The sequence below is a fragment of the Silene latifolia genome, chromosome 4, assembly GCF_048544455.1.
Source record: "Silene latifolia isolate original U9 population chromosome 4, ASM4854445v1, whole genome shotgun sequence".
In the NCBI taxonomy this organism is placed as follows: Eukaryota; Viridiplantae; Streptophyta; class Magnoliopsida; order Caryophyllales; family Caryophyllaceae; genus Silene; species Silene latifolia.
The window spans coordinates 77,823,551-77,842,206 of NC_133529.1; positions in this window are offsets into that span (position 1 = coordinate 77,823,551).

Sequence of the window (18,656 nt, forward strand, 5' to 3'; positions counted from 1 at the left end):
CAACAACATAGGGAAACCATTGTCGAGCCCTCCTCCTCCTCTTTTGTGAGTCACTACTACAAAAAAGGCCTAGGAAATCGGTTGAAGATGTCCTAAGAAACAAGGTGATAACCGGTCTATATCTCACATGTGTCTTAGCTTAAGAAACCAGTTATTTAACAGGTCTCTTTTGTCATATTTAAGAACCCGGTTGTATTGCAAAACTGGTTTCTTTTATCATATTTAAGAAACCAGTTGTAATTGAAAACTGGTCTCTTTCACAAGAGGCTAAGAAACCGGTTATTAGCCAAAACCAATCTCTTTGATTCTATCTTTGAAACTGGTTATTGACCAAAACTGGTTTCTTTCTTTGTTGTAAAACCAAAAAAAAAATAGCAATTGAGATTATCAAGCCGTCTACTTTTATTAAAAATTACAATAATAATAAAAATTAACAATATCTTTACAATTTACAAATCAACCTCTATGATTCTTGTGTGATTTACATGGTCGAAATCAATTCACTGATTACAAGTAGAAACAAGATATTACCAAAGTGCTTAATACAAAGTCTTCCTGCATAACTACGCTCCATTATACGTGCAAATGAAGACGTATTAGAGTACTTATTCCCTTCACAGGCATGATAAATAGTTGGAATTTTCATCAAGTTGTAGAATATCTACGGGCCACCCAATCTTTCTGCCAATGAAACTATAATAATAAGAAAACTTCACTCAAGAATTACGATTCGTAAAATAAAACCGCATCCATAAGCCCAACTTAACAAGCAATAATTTACTAGCAATGCTAAAAGTAAAGTTAGGAAGATGCAAAAGGCATAAGCTCTAATATACAAGGAACTGAAGGTTAAAAAACATGTACCAACGTGAATTAGGCATAACTTAACATCAAAAACATAAAAAATGCGGATATACTGAATAGATGACTTACTTCAGCCATTACTAGCTTGACATCGAGAATCAAACATAATGTTTATCAATATTTCATTACTAACTCCACAATCCCTTATTTCTTGAATAGGAAAATAGCCAACATCAGTGAGGACCCGTGGGTCCTTTAGTTTTTTAATTTGCCTGTAACATGTCACTGTTTTAAAGAGTTTGGTTGTCAGTTAATTTGGTGCAATCAAATAAGCCAATATACAAATAATTTCAGAAATTTACACGCCAACTTGACCCAGAAGGATATTAAATCCTCTCTCAAAAAAATTAAATATGGACAAACCAGGGTCTAGTTCGTTTATCTGCAAACAAAACAAGGGAAAAAAATACCACAAATATGTCAAAGAAGCGTATTCACCTCATCAAATATTGCAGGTGAAAATTCCATTTTTAAGTTCTGCTGGCAGCATCTGTTAGAAAACAATTATGTTAATTAGTAAGATTGTCTGTTCTCCGAGTGATTAGGATAAAAATGAACTCATTAAGGGAGAAAAATAAGGTTGCGGTGAGAAAAAGAAAAATAACACACATCCTAATACCAATTTGATATAGAGTATAAACGATTTTGTTCGAGTTTAACGCACACTATGACTGAAAACATCAAAGGAATCATTGCTAAGAAACCCATTGTGAATGAACTAGGATACTATAAAATAATATACTATCTCATTAAGTTGGATTATGAATGAACTCTCTTGAATGAACCCAAGTAGCTGATTATAGATTTTCACAGTGGGAAGGGAAGGCATGTTATGTGAGATAAAATTTTGCTCTACTTCTGAAATGCTAAGGAGTTAATACCTTCAACCTATAATAATCACCTAATGCCTAAATTTGCAAGAAATAAATACACGAATAAGAGGTGAGAATTGCCTAAGTACATAACAGTTCCAAAACGAAAGCAACAAAACAAAGGAATAAATGAGAAGAAACTATTACCTAGGCTACAAGCAGCACCAACAAGCAGCTAGCATGCAACGACATTAATCAGACAGTAACAGTACAGCTAACAGCGACAACAGGCAGCAGCACCTAACAGCAGTTAGCAGCAACTAGCAGCATCATGCGGCATCATCTAGCAGCAACATGTGGTAAAAGCTACAAGTGACTAGCAGCATAACGCCGGTCGGAAGCACACAACAGCTAACAGTCAGCTAGCACATCAGAATACCAACAATAGCACAAAACCAATAGGTAGCAGCGTCTAGCGGACAATATAAGGTTGTGGTAACAAACAACAATATCAGCATGACAACAGGCACACCACAACTATATGTACAACAGTAACTACTAGTCAGCCATCACAGCAAAATATATTAGAACAAACAATCCTAAGCCAAATGATAATTGTATAGCACCAAACAATTAAAACAAATTATCCCTAAATTACCCAAAAGAAAGCCTACGCTTTACATGTAATAATTACGCATAATTTCTCGATTATAATCCACAACAATGACTAACAATTTCGCTTGATATCAGTGAATCAAATCCCATTAAACCATCAGTAATTTAACGACAATCACCAAGACTAATAAGATGAAAATGTTGGAAATCTATATCTTATTATTTAACATATTCATATTTGTTTCAAATTAATTTAGTCATAAAATTAATTACAAATCTTATGCATGCAAACTAAATAAGAAGAGATAAGAAAATCAATTTCTCACCATCTAAATTTCGGTCAAATGGGCACCAACAAGATCTCCTTCTTGTTAGTTCTTGAGCTTTCCAATAATGGATGAACATTCATGACTTCAAAATAGAAGCCCTCCAATTAGTAGCACCCAAGACTATCCCTTAATCCCACAAACTAACATGTACTAGATATTTGTAATATGGTTTACCTTAAAATTGATTACTAATACTCATATATTACTACTAGTATTATTAGTAATTGATTTATACAAATTAGATTCATAAAAATGAATTTTTCTGAAGAACAAGAGAGAAGGTAGTTTTTATGAACATAGGAGAATGAATAATTTTTAGAGGAAAAACTCTCTATAATTGTCTACCAAAACCGGTTGGCATATCATCATTATAGACCATTTTTCATTTTCTTTTTGTCTTCACAAGACAAATGTGTAAGTCTTTTTCCATAGTCATGTCACTATCAATTGTCATGGACAAATGAATAAGACAAATGGAAAAAGACAAAACTTCTCACAAGCCCACCAATATTTCGGTTTACTTGTAGTAATATGGAGTCCATTTTATTTTTGTCAATTGTACAATTGTATGTAATGTGACATGTGACATGTCTTATGTCATGTTTTAATTTAAAATGCATATTTAACAAATTAAATATCATTTACAAATTAAATAAATCATATTTAACAAATTGACTAGTAATTTAAAATTACTTTCTCATAAAATGGTCATTTAATTACTAGATAGTATAATTCACAACATCTTGTAATTATAACTGACTTATCATTCTCATCTCGTGTGATTCGCAAACACCGATTAATTTTAGTAATATAACTTCTTAAATTACTAAATAAAATCTCATTTAATCACATTATAATAAGATGTCATTTTCTCTCTTATGATAATAATTTGTTCAATTTTAAGGAATTAATTAATCAGACGGCATACAATTAATTAACCTTTTCAATTAAGGGAATCGTCCTTTAGGTGTGACCTCAAGGGATCAATTGATCACCACCGTCGCACGGACGTAATGTCAAACTCTAGCCACCAATCATTACTGATATGTGTGGACCAGTTGACTATATATGTAATGTATCATCCCTTTCGTATTCTTGGTATGAGATTTAAATATGTGATCAATATGATCGACAATTGTGATCGCATTATTGTCGGGGACACTTACTCCAACAATCTCCCACTTGTCCTCGACAAGTGTGCGTCACCAATTCTCTTATCCTATTACTATCTCCCACTCAATGCAAGGTGTCTTTCGGGTCGTACTTGCAAATGATCATATCGAGAGTGGTTTCCTCGATCTGGAGAATAACTGATTGACCGGAGTTATCTACCATAGATAGCATCCGAGCGTGGCCACGCATTTCCAGTTTATTACTCCTCGAGTGGCCCTGAGATATTGTTTTAACCCTGACAAGGGGGTGGACAATTCCTATCGCACTTATTCCCTTCGACTAGCCACAGCCATCATAACCCAAAATATGCCCATTTGACCCCATTTACGAAGGTCGTAGTAACACAAATAAAAGTTAATCTGAAACTGTGCCATCTTTGGCGAATAGTCTTTAGTCAAAAGAATCGACTCATTAGAATACTATAGTAGCTCTTGCCACGACCAGGCTATATAAATTTGCCAGAACTCTATAAGCGGTCACTGCCCGACAAAGTGTTCCTAACAGTCTGCCTATGTGATCGACTAGTCATCTCACATGACTCTATGGCACTTTGAACTTGCCATCAATCGCATCACACTCTAGTCACTTCGAGACGTCACCTCATACAAGTGACTATGGGCGAATACAATGCTAATTCGTGTTCACTTTAACGGGGTTCAATGTTGTCTCTACAACCCGTTTGGATGTAACAAAGTATAAAAGGAGTTTTTAAAGTAAAAACTCGAACGACAAATGCGATTATCACATATGAATAGTCAATGCCTGATTACTATTTCATGTTCTATAATCTAATTTGATCTTGTATGTAGTTGTTCATTTCAATTCAATTGAAATGACATGACTCATCATGTTTAGCCTATGAGAAGGCTTTGGTTAGTAGGTTTTATCAACTTCTTGTACCTTACTCAACCTTACTACATACTCGTTTTCCTTTGTAATGTATACATTTGCATTACAAAACTTTCTGAGTACGTGTCGAGATCCAATCAAGACATAGGCCCTCTAGCCTTAGAATAGCTCCCACTGTTTTCACAGTGTGCGGGACTCATCCTTCTTGCACATCTCATGATTGCATGTGTACTCAATTTCCGTTGTAAATATTTCTCATTGTTCTTTATTGCCTAGAACGATTCTAGAAAATATATTTCTTAAATAACATAGCCACAATGGTATCTTAACCATCCTAATGTGTTTTGATTATGGTTTTGTCGGAAACCATGCGCAATCTCAATTGTCAATTGTCACTTGTGTATACCCTTACACAAAATTGCATCAAAAACACTTTGCATTATATCCTTAATGCTTCTGCAAGCACTTAAGGGTAATCAATATGGCTACTTGGTAATTATTACTTAAATTCGATTTTGAAACAATTCATCATACTATAAGCTCTTTATTTTCCTAAAAGTAACACTAACTCATCATCTTCTACAAGTGATGACTTTAACCTCCTAGGCTTTGATGAAACAACGTCTTACACAAAGCGTCTCATGTAGCCAACAGTTTCTTGTGACATAACATTCTTTGTGGCTCTTAAATAATTTCTCCCACTCTGTCTTCTAGAAATAAACTTGTATTTTAGAAAGACAGCTTCACGAGCCACAAACCCATTGTACTCGTGATTATAATAAGGAAAAATGAGCATTTGTTTGTTTTGAAAACTTACAAACATGGTACCCTACCATTTCATATCTCATATGATTCGTTTTAGATTTAGTGGAAAAATAATTTAGACAAAATGATAAAATCCCCAAAAGGATCAAGTAACTCAAAGTAACTTGATTGAAGTCCAAACCATATCGAATAGCGTTTGATTTCTTATCCAACCACACACATTATTCCATAATGCGTGCTAAGAGAGATTAACTTGTGATACTATTTCACATTTCCTTTGGCTTATATCAAAGTCTTCACTTTGATAATCCCATCACGACTAAATCGTGATTCTTTGAACACTTTTAACTTCTTCAAAGATTTCTCTATTTACCTTATTAAGTGAACATTTTAGCGTCAACTTAAATCGTTGGTAAAAGAAAATGAGCAACCTATTTTGGATCAATGATTTACAACCTCGATCTCCTTTTCAACCAAAAGGCACGAGACATCTTGCTTTGAATACAAGATACGCATATATCATAAGATCTAATGGTTTCAAGAGTACTCGATAACTCTTTGCGTTCATCATTCGAAAATCTAAGGTTTAATCTTAGGTTACCAATTTGAGTCTTGCATCATCTTCATGATATATCATTTAAGTTTGGTTTAGAATATAATCACCATGATAATGGGCTAGCCATACATCAATTATGGTGTATAGGGTCACAAAAGTGAAACCTTTTTTGTATCTTTAACAAGTTTATATTCTTATTTAGAGTTTATGCACTTAATAGTCATAATTAAGTACAACTATAAATCCAAAACTAGATTGATTACACAAAGACTCTATCTCTCAACATGATTGTTGCTAGTCGTCATATTCTAATCATCCTATGTATCAAGTACAAATGATGAAAACCACCACCGGTTTCTAATATTGACGAAGTAGTACTAGCAAAACTTATGTTAATCGAATAAACATTTAAAGAAGAAGGTCTCATTAGATGTCCCACAACTAACTTGTTGATTCTTCAATAATTTGGGGTAGTATCGTTATTCTCAATAACTTTACTATTATCATAACCTTGTATCAATTCCATTCTAATTTTACCTCTTTGAACCTCACCCTTTTCTTAACGGTTTAAGAGAATGCCCCCATTCATTTCAATGAATCTTTGTTTAGAGAAGCAAAAATTTAATTCTATGAAGACTACTCTTCAATTTATCGTTTTAGTCTTAAAACTTTCATTGAAGTGGTTGCGTTATTTTGGTCAATTACGAATTCTATCAAATCTAATTACCAAAATAATTTATCGCTTCAAGGTACTTAATTCAATTAAGTATATGAAAAACAATCCATTGCAAGTAGATGTGTTAGTCAAGAATCAAAAACCTGTTTGATAATGAATAACTTTAACCTATACTCTTTACAAGAGATCCTTAGCAATGGTTCATTTGAGGTTTTAGAAGCAAATTCATATTTGTTTTTAGTTACGATGTTTTAATGGAGATTTGAATCAAAAACGAAATGATATCGTATATGAATAGTGGTAAAGAAATAGAACAATATGATAACGGAATAGTGGAAAACTTAACATTTGTCGTTTTATTAATACTTGTAAATAACAAGTAAAGCATTTACATAGTGACCTCTACCCAACTATGATAAATGATTCCAAGATCCAAATTCATATTAACTTGGGCACGGTAGGGCCGATTCATCCCTTATCAATATAACTCGGTGGATTAACACTTTAATCGATTCTACTTTTAGAACTCTTGGTCGATAAAATTACATTAACATTTATCTTTAGCCCGGAACACATGCGACTACGGTCACGAATACTTCCGTTGAGCTCAATCCAAATTTCGAATAAATGTGTCCATGATCCAAATCCACATCAACTTGGGCACGGTAGGGCCGATTCATCCCTCATCAACATGAATTTGGTGGATAGACATTTATCACCCACTTCACCAACGTAACAAGGTTTGTCTTACGGTAAAGCCGGCTCAACTCCCTTGCAAAACTGGTACTTCATGGTTTCTAATTTTTGGTAAGGCTAAGTCTCAATTGATTATTTTTAGCGAGAGGTCATGTCAATTTATTATCTATCACGTTTTAAGTGAACTAAAGCGGTGAACTACGATAATTATAATTGACACGGTCGATAAACTCGATTAAAATGACAATGCATGTTTTAGTTATGGCGATTTAGCGATGCATGCAACATATAAATAAAATGCAAAGCATAAATAAAATCCTAGTATGGCCTTCCTAAAATAGAAAATCTAATTAACTATTACATATTCGGAAACCAACTCCATTGGTCCCTTGACCTTCGGTTGAGACACGCATCTCGAGGTAACACCGTGTTTATGTATCGCCTTCTTGAGTGACACCGTCTTCTAGGAACTCCGGAATAATTAAATTACATAACAAATTACATAATTTCCTATTATACATTTGTAATTAAAATAAAATAAATCTATTAAATTACAAAACGGTGATACGAGATCATAATAAATTACAACCGAATCGATATTCCCATACATTTCGGGTAATACCAATTAAAAACTAAGGCCATACTAAGTAAAAATTACATAATTCAAAATTACATAAAATAAAATTATGACAATCATAAATAAAATGCAGCATTATAATATGTATGAACATGCCCAATTTTATGCTAAATCGCCTTTAAGGAGCCAATATCGTATATTAAACGGTTTTTACGGATTTGCGTGATTCAACCTTTTAAAATCACAATAATTACATAAAATCATATTTATGCACAACTTAATTACCCTAACCATATTAGGACTCAAAATTAGTCTCCACTAACAATTTGACCATAATTAACTTATATTTCTTAAAATTGTTCATTAATGGACTCAAAATTACAATAAAATGCCATAAACTTCAAATAAATCACAAAAAATTCAAATAAATTTGAAATTTGAAATTTAAACTCATGAACATTCTGGAAAAATACCATGACACTCATAATGTTAAAAAACCTTAGGTTAAAATTTCGAAATTTATCGGGAAAAACAATGTTGCGGTTTATCGGATTTATCAATTATAATCATAAAAAACATGAGAAAAATATATTCATCAAATTTTCAATTTTAGATCTGAAAAAGATAATAAAATGCAACATGTGACGTTTTTCCTTAGTCATGAAGTATGTTTTATCAATTATTCACTAATTAAGTCACTATTTATGCTATTTTTCATCAAAAATTCATAAATCATGCATGAAGACTTCATTATAGCCTATTAATTTACACACATCTTGTAAAATTGCATGTGACAACATACTAAATTTCTTATGATCAGATTCGAAATTTATCTCATATTAACCTATTTTTCATTTAAATTCGATTTTTATCATGAAAAATCCATATTTCGAGCATAAAAACTCCAAAAATTTTGAAAATTTCCAGATCATCTAAAAATAATATATGTGAAAACATATCCAAAACCAGTGGAAAATTCGAAGTTTAGCTAATTTTAGTCCGAAAATGACATTTTTATCATAAAATCACATTTTAATGCCATTATTAAATAAAATGAACAATAAAAATCCATAAATTAACCAAAATATCCTAAATATATTTTAGGATCAGAAACTTTAACATGCATAATTTATTTTGTGATATATCATAATAACACAAATTTACAAGTTTTATATGTTAATCGTATAACTCGGAAAAACAATAACCGATTTGCATGCAAACAACCTTGTGCTCTGATACCACTTGTTGGAAATCTATATCTCATTATTTAACATATTCATATATGTTTCAAATTAATTTAGTCATAAAATTAATTACAAATCTTATGCATGCAAACTAAATAAGAAGAGATAAGAAAATCAATTTCTCACCATCTAAATTTCGGTCAAATGGGCACCAACAAGATCTCCTTCTTGTTAGTTCTTGAGCTTTCCAATAATGGATGAACATTCATGACTTCAAAATAGAAGCCCTCCAATTAGTAGCACCCAAGACTATCCCTTAATCCCACAAACTAACATGTACTAGATATTTGTAATATGGTTTACCTTAAAATTTAATACTAATACTCATATACTACTACTAGTATTATTAGTAATTGATTTATACTAATTAGATTCATAAAAATGAATTTTTATGAAGAACAAGAGAGAAGGTAGTTTTTATAAACATAAGAGAATGAATAATTTTTAGAGGAAAAACTCTCTATAATTGTCTACCAAAACCGGTTGGCATATCATCATTATAGACCATTTTTCATTTTCTTTTTGTCTTCACAAGACAAATGTGTAAGTCTTTTTCCATAGTCATGTCACTATCAATTGTCATGGACAAATGAATAAGACAAATGGAAAAAGACAAAACTTTTCACAAGCCCACCAATATTTCGGTTTACTTGTAGTAATATGGAGTCCATTTTATTTTTGTCAATTGTACAATTGTATGTAATGTGACATGTGACATGTCTTATGTCATGTTTTAATTTAAAATGCATATTTAACAAATTAAATATCATTTACAAATTAAATAAATCATATTTAACAAATTGACTAGTAATTTAAGATTAATTTCTCATAAAATGGTCATTTAATTACTAGATAGTATAATTCACAACATCTTGTAATTATAACTGACTTATCATTCTCATCTCGCGTGTTTCGCAAACACCGATTAATTTTAGTAATATAACTTCTTAAATTACTAAATAAAATCTCATTTAATCACATTATAATAAGATGTCATTTTCTCTCTTATGATAATAATTTGTTCAATTTTAAGGAATTAATTAATCTGTATCGGCATACAATTAATTAACCTTTTCAATTAAGGGAATCGTCCTTTAGGTGTGACCTCAAGGGATCAACTGATCACCACCGTCGCACGACAGTAATGTCAAACTCTAGCCAGCCAATCATTACCGATATGTGTGGACCAGTTGACTATATATGTAATGTATCATCCCTTTCGTATTCTTGGTATGAGATTTAAATATGTGATCAATATGATCGACAATTGTGATCGCATTATTGTCGGGGACACTTACTCCAACAGAAAAATAATCAACAATAGGGACACATCGTGCACGCAATTTTCTATTACTACATAAACATTATCCTAATAAAAACAAGTTGAAAATGCATTCAATTACCGTCAATACAACAATTAGGGTTCTTCCATCCCCAAATCATCTCTAAAATTACCTCCTCCTTCGCCTGAAATTCAGATTAATGACGAGAAGGGGAAGAAATTATAATTAAGATTCAATAATTTAAATACAAAAGTGTTAATCTCTAATTAGGATCTCAAAGTACAATAGTAGGTGATGGAGGGATGAAGCAGGAAAGACAAACTTACCGAATAAAGAATGATAGGGAGGAAGTCGAGGAACCGCTACAAGGTGTTGGCTGGAGAGTGTTTTTCTTAGGGCAGTTGGCTAGAGAGTTCAGGAAAGAGTGAAGTATTTTTTTTTTCAGTTATTATAATTAAAAAAAAATAAGAAACCGGTTTTAAGATTAACACATTTCTTATCTTATGTTGAGAAACCAGTTTTGGGAAATACACGGTTTCTTATGTTAAGAGACCGGTTAGAAAATATAACAGGTCTTTTATTGGTGGTGCCTTTGAGGTTTTTTGTAGTAGTGACTCCACCATATCCGTTTACCTACCAAGAATTCCGACCCAAAGATGTTGAGGTAGGTGACGATTACTTGACCCAATTAATACAACATTTGCATAGGGAAGCTTATGAGGACCAGGTCAATGCTTACCGGGCCCAATATCTGCCCCTCCTTCACTTAGCTAGGCAAGGACTCCTTGATCCGTTATGTCCTTTGCCTAGTTGGGCGGATAGGGAAGTGTTCTTTCCTAATGCTCCTAGAGATACCAAGGGGAAGGAGATTGTTGTTGAGAGTGAGGAAGAACATGAAGAAGAGGAAGAGGTTCAAAGCTCAAGTGATGATGGTGAAGCCTCCGGGTCCATGGAGGTAGATGATGATGATGATGATAGTGAGGATATTGATGATGATGGCGATGGAAGTGAAAAAGATATCGCCATGAGCGACAATTGAGGATTAGCAAGCTTTTTGGAGGATGCCACAATCCATTGTGAGTCTCCTACACCTCCTTTAGCTTTGTTCATTTCTCTTGTTTTCAAATATTTTTATCTTGATCAAGTGTTTGAGTCCTAGTAACACTCAAAGGACTTCCACCTTAGCAACATCAAGGTGTCTTTTATTGTTCCCATCTTGAAAAATCCAAAATGACATACTAGTTTCATGCGTTGCATACTTGTGCATGAACTCCCCCACTTTCACACTAGAAATAGTGTCTCATTTGGTTTGGGGAAGTTTAAGCACAAGCATTGGGAGTTAATCTAAATTAGCTCTCCAACAAATAAATTCATGCATCATATAGTGTAGTGTAGTTTGCATCACTTGTATATATGACATGTATGTTGGAATATGTGTCCTCCGGCAATAATGCGATCACAACTGTCGATCATGATGATCACATGTTTAAGTCTCATTTTAAGAATACATGTGGGAAGTAATATTTTACAGTCAACTGGTCCACACATATCGGTAATGATTGGCTGACTAGAGTTTGACATTACTGTTGTGCGACGGTGGTGATCAGTTGATCCCCTTAGGTCATACCTAAAGGGTAACACTCTTAATTGATTATTTAATTGATCGTATGACGATACGGGTTAATTAAATTACTTAAAGCTGACGGACGATTTTGGAAGTAATATTTACGTGTCTCATTGTAATTTGATTAAATAAGATACGGTCTAAGTAATCGAATTGTTTTATTACTTAGATGAATTTATTGTTTACGGAAACAATTGAAATGGAATGAATAAATTATTATAAATACAGAATGTTGTAATTTATGACTCGGGAACCCATTACGGTACAAGTAATTATGAATTACTAGGTTAACTTTGTAAGTGACATATTTTATTAATATGTTGATTTTTAATTGTTAAAAATACATTTTATATACATAATGTCATGGAACATGTTACATGTGAAAAATTGACAAAATAATGTATAAAATGGATTTTCCATTTTACACAATATGTACCAAAATAATGGGTGGGTTGGGGTTTATATTATGTTTTATTATTCATAAAAGGGGCATAATGATTAACCTAAACACATAGCCTTGCATGCCTAATTTCTTGGGAAGATTTGAAGCTCATGCATTGTCCCCTTTACCCACCCCCTACCCGGTTTTCCTAGAGCAAAAAGGCCAAGGGTTTTTTCCTCTATAATTTCCCTAATATACACTACCATTGTATGGTGTATCATTCATTGTTTTACACATCTAAAACATATAGAGATTTTAGAGAGAATATTACTCCTTCTTCTCCCTTCTCTTGACCGAAAAACAAGAGACAAAATACAATATTTTGGGTCAATTTTATTAAGATTAATATTGTTCTATTATTAATAATATTAGTCTTTAAGAGGTTATCTTGGGTATATATCTTTGGGAGGGATTCTATCTTTGAATCCTTGTTCTTCCATTTGAAAGGAAAGCTCAAGAACAAGTGAGTAGGAGAACTCATTTGTGCCCATATATCCGAAAACTCAAAGTAAGGATGACGATTTCTTCTTTATTCTTATTCTTGTTTGCATGCATAAGATCACAATTTAATTTTATGACTAAATTAAATATCACATATATGAATATGTCGAAATATGAGATATAGATTTCTAACAAGGGGTATCATGAGCCTTAGGTTGTTTGCATGCAAATCGGTTATAGTTTTTCCGAGTTATACGATTAACAAACAAAACTTATAAATTTGTGTTTATTATGATATATCACGAAATCAATTATGAATGTTAAAGTTTCTGGTCCTAAAATGTTTTTAGGATATTTTGGTTTATTTATGGATTTTTATTGTTCATTTTATATAATAATGGCATTAAAATGTGATTTTTATGATAGAAATGTCATTTTTGGACTAAAAATAGCTAAACTTCGATTTTTCCAGTGGTTTTTGGATATGTTTTCATATATATTATCTATTGATGACCTGTAAAGTTTCATAATAAAATGAGTTGTTATGCACGAAATATGGATTTTTCAAGTTAAAATCGTATTTAAATGGAAAAATAGGTTAATATGAGTAATATTTCGAATCTGGTCATGGAGATTTAGTATGTTGTCACATGAAATTTTACAAGATGTGTGTAAAATATTTGGCTATAATGAAGTCTTTATGCATGATTTATGAATTTTTGATGAAAAATAACATAAATAGTGACTTTAATTAGTGAAAATTGCTAAAACATACTTCATGACTAAGAAAAAACGTCACATGTTGCATTTCATTATATATTTCAGATCTAAAAGTGAAAAGTTATTAAAAATAATTTTTCTCATATTTTTATTGTAATAATTGATAAATCCGATAAACCGCAACATTGTTTTTCTCGATAATTTTTGAAATTTTTAACCTATGTTTTTTGAGCATTATGAGTGTCATGGTATTTTTCCAGAATGTTCATGAGTTTAAATTTCAAATTTTGAATTTATTTGAAATTTTATGTTTTAATTTGAAGTTTATGACATATTTTTGTATTTTAAGTCCTTTTATGAACAATATTAAGAAATATAAGTTAATTATTGTCAATTTGTTAGTGGAGACTAATTTTGAGTCCTAAGATAGTTAGGGTAATTAACTTATACATAAATATGATTTTATGTAATTAATATGATTTTAAAATGTTAAATCACGCAAATCCGTAAAAACCAATTAATATACGATATTGGCTCCTTAAAGGCGATTTAGCATAAAATTGGGCATGTTCATACATATTATAATGCTGCATTTTATTTATGATTGTCATATTTTAAGTTTATGTATTTTTTGAATTATGTAATTTTACTTAGTATGGCCTTAGTTTTAATTGGTATTACCCCAAATGTATGGGAATATCGATTCGGTTGTAATTTATTGTGATCTCGTATCACCGTTTTGTAATTTAATAGATTTATTTTATTTTAATTACAAATGTATAATAGGAAATTATGTAATTTATTATGTAATTTATTTATTCCGGAGTTCCTTGAAGACGGTGCCACTCGAGAAGGCGATCCATTAAAGATGGTGTTACCTCGAGATGCGTGCCAAGACCGAAGTTCAAGGGACCAATGGAGTTGGTTTCCGAATTTGTAATAGTTTATTATATTTACTATTCTAGGAAGGCCATACTAGGATTTAATTTATGCTTTGCATTTTTATATATGTTGCATGCATCGCTAAATCGCCATAACTAAACATGCATTATCATTTTAATCGAGTTTATCGACCGTGTCAATTACAATTATCGTAGTTCACCGCTTTAGTTCACTTAAAACATGATAGATAATAAATTGACATGACCTCTCGCTAAAACAAACAATTGAGACTTAGCCTTACCAAAAAGTAGAAACCATGAAAACCTATTTCGTGAGGGAGTGCACTCGGCCACACTGGGGTACAAACCTTGTTACGTAGGGGAAGTGGGTGATAAATGTCTATCCACCGAATTCATGTTGATGAGGGTTTCATCGGCCACACCGTGTCCAAGTTAATGTGGGTTTGGATCATGGACACATTTATTCGAAATTTGGATTGAGCTCAACGGAAGTATTCGTGACCGTAGTCGCATGTGTTCCGGGCTATAGATAAATATTAAAATAATTTTATCGACCAAGAGTTCTAAAAGTAGAATCGATTAAAGCGTTAATCCACCGAGTTATATTGATAAGGGATTCATCGGCCACACCGTGCCCAAGTTAATATGAATTTGGGTCTTGGAATCATTTATCAAGTTGGGTAGAGGTCACTAGATAAATGCAATAAAACTTGTTTAAATTAAATTTTTACGAGTGTTATTATTATTTTGAAAACGACATATGTTTTATTCCTTCTATTTCGTTTTGTAGACCACTTTTATTTCTCATAACAAATGGCCGCACCAAACACCAACGCCACACCTCTCACTAATGCTTCATGGCTCCGATCCTTCATGGATCGTTGTAGACTTGAAAAGAATGGGTCAAATTTTTGCGATTGGGATGCCCAACTCAAATTAGCCGCCCAAGGTGACGACAAGCTTCGTTACCTCACCGAGGCCTCTCCACCCGAACCCAATGCTAGGTCGACTGCCGCCACTAGGGAAGCATATGAGGCTTACCACAAAGAGTCCGCCGCAATGAAAAATGTGTTGATTTTTGCGATGGAGGCGGATCTCCAAAGGAGAGCCTTTAAAATGGGCACCGCTAATGAAATCTATTCCAAACTTGTGACAATGTTTTCACAAACTCCGAGGATCGTCCAATATGAGGTGGCCTCGGCATTCTTTGATCTCGATTTCAAGGATGGCCAAAAGGTTAGCCCTCACGTGCTCAAATTGATGGAGCTAGTCGAGACCTTGAAGATTCAAAAGGTTGAAATCCCCAAAGAGCTTATTGTAGATAGGATTCTACACTCCTTATCCAAAGTCAAAGCATATGCTCAATTCCGGGTGAATTTTAACATGCAAGACAAAGACGTGTCTCTTGAAGAGTTGCACAAGTTACTTGTGCAAGCCGAAAGAGACAAGGGGTTAAATGTTAACCCACCTAAGGATGTGCTTAACATAAGCACCAAGAGCAAGGGAAAGTTCAAGAAGAATGGGAAGAAGGGTAAGAGGTAAGCTCCCACTTTCACCAAGGCTAAGACTTTTGAAGCTAGCACTTCCAAGACCAAGAAGGGTCCTCTTGATAAATGCCATTATTGTAGTGGTGTTGGACATTGGAAAAGGAATTGTTCAAAGTATCTTGGTGACATCAAAGCTGGAAAAATCACTCCAGTAGGTAAATGACTATCCTTTCTTTTATGTTTCTGATTCAACTATGGTATTTTGATACAAAGTTGTGATAATGTATCCCCTTTTTATTGTAAATAGGACCTCCTCCAAGCAAAGACAAGGGAAAGGAAAAGCAAGCTTGAGAAATCATCAAGGAGCTAGGAGTAGCTTCCAATGAAGCTTGGCTTTTTATTATTGTCTTATTTTAAATTATGTTTCGGATTTTTAGAACTATTTTGATTTCCGTGTTCGACATGGAAATAGTTGATCCTTTCTAAACAATGGTTGTATTTTGGATTATGGTGGCTTAGTTTTCAACCCAAGTCACCCCTTTTATCGTATTTCCTTGTTCTAAAAATTCGTCTTTATATGCTTGCAAATAGAAACATATGATCATCCACTTAAAGTGATCCAATCGACAACTATAATGATGGGATTCATTATATATCCACAAGCTTAAAGCTTGTGTATGATCAAGTATAAAGTGTTGTTGAGTTGAGGAACTCTCCTAAAGGAATGTAAATTACCATGTACACTCATCAAATCTAAAACTATTAGTCAATCTATGAGATAGTCCTCCTTATACTTCAAAATCATTATTTGTGTCTCATAAGCTATCTTTGAATATCTAGTGTATTTATTCTAAAGATAGAGTGGGAGAAAAATGAAGACACAAAGAATACAAAGATAATTTGTATACTTGAGTATATGAGATCTACAAAAGTAAGAATGATTTGTATACCTAAATAGAAAGTATACACGGATAGATGAGATCTATGGTCTCAAATAGATGAGATCTACATGACAAAAGAGACCAAGTGAAGAAATCAAAAGAATATGTTCACAAGATAACTACACGAGGAGACCAAAAGAATGTTTTGGAAGAAAATGACTAAAGAAAAGTCTTGTCAAGAGATTTGGCTAGTTTATGAACAACATTTGACCAAGAGTTTCAATATTGATATTTACTTAAGAGCCTAAATGAAACAAAATTGCATAAGATCCTAAATGAGATTTATGACTAAAAGTTGCAAAGAAAGATATGCCGATATCTTCAAGAGCTAAGTTAAGTGTTAACCGTGCTAGTGTCATTACATAGCCCCATTATGAAAATTAAATTGTTAAACCTCCTTCCGAAATGGGGTATTTTGAGAAGGACGTGTATTAAATGAAATTCACATTTAAATAATGACATTGCTACGCATCATTTTAAAATGAATGAGTTAGAGATTAAAAATCTCTTTCCATAAGTTTAAGATTGAAACCTTTTCAAAATAGGTATTTTGAAAGGATATGTTGGGAACATATATGGTTTGAATCTTAATAACTTGGCAAAGCAAATTGTATTTCAATTCTTGAAATGTTTCGATTGAGTAGTCAATTGCGAAACATAGGGAATTAAGTGGGAGTTTGAAATTTTCATGTGAAGACATGAAATTTAGTGGGAGCAATCATCTTGTAAAATTATAACTCATTACTCATTGAGAATGACGAGCTAGTACTATCTTCACGAAGTATTTGAGTTTTCAATTCTGGATGAAAATGGACTATGATGAATCTAATCACATCATGGGATGTTGGATAAGTATTGAGATATACACATCAAATCAACGAGAAACGTAGGTTATTCATGTCAATGAAAATGGAATTACCATTAGCAGTCATGGTTATTCATTGAACCTAAGAATGGTTGATCACATGATTAAAGATTGCTAATGTTTCCGCCATTAGAATAATCATGCACATGTCCAATAATGAATCATATGCTTAAGAGCATGATGACTCATTGGTAAGCCATAAAATAATCGTCATGAATTCTCGAGAAGAACTAATGAGCTGTGCTAGTGTTTGACAAAACACTCTGTTATGTGACAAGAAGTTGCACATATTGAAGTCCGAACACACGTAAGGATTTATGACAATCCTTAGCTATTAAGCTTAAAGAGAAATAAGAAGTTGGAAAGATACGAAGTTATAGTAAAAAGTTACTCAAAACTAGTATTTTCTAATATGCTAGGACTTATGAGAAGTGCAAGGCTAATCATCTTGACAATTGTTGCAAGACCCTACAAAACGTATACCTAGTGCATTGCGAGTTGGTAGAACACTTGACCAGTGCAAGTTATATCACCCACCACAATTCGTTGGTTATATGATAAACAACATGAAAGTTCTTTCAAGATAAAGAACCTAAACCTAGGTTGGGAACCTAGATATGTACTTGGTAAGGTTCATGCTATGAGAGATAACATGAATATAAAGGATAGTGCAATACAAGAAGTGTGAACACATGGACACATGGTATGTTAAACTTCTATTGCAATTGACTAGTGTTTACACACTTACGATATACATCACAAGGTTGTAATATGGTATTGACTACCCGAATATGA